Below are 2,523 nucleotides of genomic sequence, written 5' to 3' on the forward strand. Positions count from 1 at the left end.
ATCCATGTCTCTTAGATTTTTCTAAATGTATCTTTCTAATGAGTGCATGGATTTAGATTAAGTGTTGATATGGGTATTTGAGGAAACATTGCCTAATGGCAAAAAATGTGTGGTCAATAATGAACTCACATTTGAGGAGGAATTGTTGTATTGTCAAATATGAGTAGATTTGACTTGATATGGAGAGAAAGTCCCATGCTAGATAGAGTTGAGCTAGATAAGAGTTATATAAGATGAAAAAACCCATAACTTTAATATCTTAAGATGTGATGCCATACTTGCTTATATGTGTTCTTTTAGAGCCATTGGGTGGCCCAGTTGTGCTCACCCCTCTCTCGAGATGCTCCCTGTGCCTAATAAAAAGCTCACCAATGTTATTAATGGTACTAATGTAAGGTTGACTCATGCATCATTCATTTTGTGAATCCAATATTTCTCCCATTAATACAATATTCACTTTATTTGGTAGGAAAATGTAAAATATATTCTTGAAATTAAGTTAGGCTGCCAAATGTAGTTGCAAATTCAAATCTTGCAAGAAAGAAAGAGAAATATAGGGGGAAGAAGCGAAGAATCATATGATGGTCAAAGAGAGACTTATAAAAGGATATTTTTATCCTCAAGAAAATAGTTTGGATAAAAATTTCCTTACTTATTATTTCAGGATACTTAACGCTTCTCGAAAGTAAGTATAGGGTTAAAATTGCACCTTAACTCTAAAATTAAATAATAATTTTTCATGACTTATTAAATTTTTTTAAAATACTATTTATTTTATTTTAAAATAATTATAAAACTAAATCTTGTTTTAAATCATTTTAAATTGAGTTTTTCTTATTTTTAACTAATTTTTTTAGCATTTATATTGTGTATTTCAGAATTTACAAGTGAGCTAAGTTACTAATCATATGAAAACATTTTTGTTAATTAATATGCCCTTTAAATAGGACTAAAGGGTTATTTTCTTCATTGCAACTTGCCCCTCTCTTAATATGTTTTATTTGAAGAGTTGCATTCTTCCTTTGTCCTTACTCTGGTGGTGATGATTGGAAAGTTGGCTGAATGGGAGCTGTGGTCATTTATTAGGGATGTTTGCTTTCAATAATTAAATCAATATAATTTATTTACAACTACATCCCCCATAATTTATGGGATAATTTTAAAAGTAATTAGAGCAGAATGCTAATGTGTGTAAAATTGAAGTTGCAGGTTCTTGTTTAGTGGAAGGAGAATGCATTTGTGCTATTGCTACCACTATTCAAAAGGAAAATATAGAGCAGGACTTTGGTTTCTTTAAGAAGGAGCATTTAGCTCTTTATGGTGTTATTGTAATTGCCATGCTCTGATTCATGATCTTCTTCACTGCTGGAGCAAAGGATTCAATAATATTAAAGTTGATTTATATTATTCTCACACTTTTAATTTGCTATCTAGGGATCTATCAACTAATAGTCCTATAGATGCTCTTGTTTGCCAAGCGAAGACCTTATTCTTACATGACTAGGATGTCTTCTTAAATTGCTTAAGTTATTTTTTCTTGACTCATTACATTATTAAAGAAGTAAAATAACTCCAACAAGTAAAAGTTTGATTCAATTAGGCTAGGTGAAAAAGAAAACTTTAAGAAGGCCAAAGAGTTACTTAGTAAGAAGTGAACTTTAGAAAAGCCGGTTAGGAGATGCAAAATGTCTTTTTGCACCATTCCCTTATCACTTTGTTCGTCAAAGGGCTCATATTATTGGATAATTTCCCTTTAAAAGCCAATGATTCTGATCTAAAAGTCGTGCATGTTCTAATCTTTTGAGAAGCTTTTGATCCAGCCTAGCACTGCCCTAAAAAGAGAAGTCAAATCTAAATGATTTGATGACTTAAAGTAATGAGGATTAGGAAAAACTTGAAAGCTAATCCACATAGATCCCTAGTTGAGGGATAACTATATTACAAGTCCATATGTCATGGAAAATACTCGAGTATCTCCTAGTATTGCCTAGTTATGGCACCTACTCTGATGAAAGTTAGGCATGGTTTTGACTTAGTTGGTGATATTCACTCTTGGAGTGGGTATGTTCCAATATGATACCTTGTGGGAATTTAATTAGCATAAGAGTCTATGATTTACATTTGGGGAGTAACGACCTTTACTCGGGTTACCTATAACATCCTAGAAAACTAATTAGGATTTGGTTAAGTAAAAAAAGTAATTAAGTTTATTGATGTGGTATGTGGTCAAATATGTCTAATTTATATAATTGATTATGATTTTAGCTCTAAATTGGGGTTCAAAGTGAAGTTGGGCTATTCGAGCATTAAAAGGGGCAATCAATGAGGGATGAGCCTCTCTGTGCCATGCATTGTGACACATGACTAAAATTATGCTTAAACCAGTCGTGCTCTGTTCAAAAAACCAAAGAGAGGGAAAAAGGGAAAACGAGAGCACACCCATTGCTTAGTTAGGGCACGAACTTAAGGACCATTAGAGAGATTTTGGAGCTTTCTAACTCATAAGGTAAGTATGTTATGTCT

This window comes from Prosopis cineraria, unplaced genomic scaffold (assembly GCF_029017545.1).
Source record: "Prosopis cineraria cultivar Desert tree isolate PC_DT_omini unplaced genomic scaffold, ASM2901754v1 PC6, whole genome shotgun sequence".
Lineage (NCBI taxonomy): Eukaryota > Viridiplantae > Streptophyta > Magnoliopsida > Fabales > Fabaceae > Prosopis > Prosopis cineraria.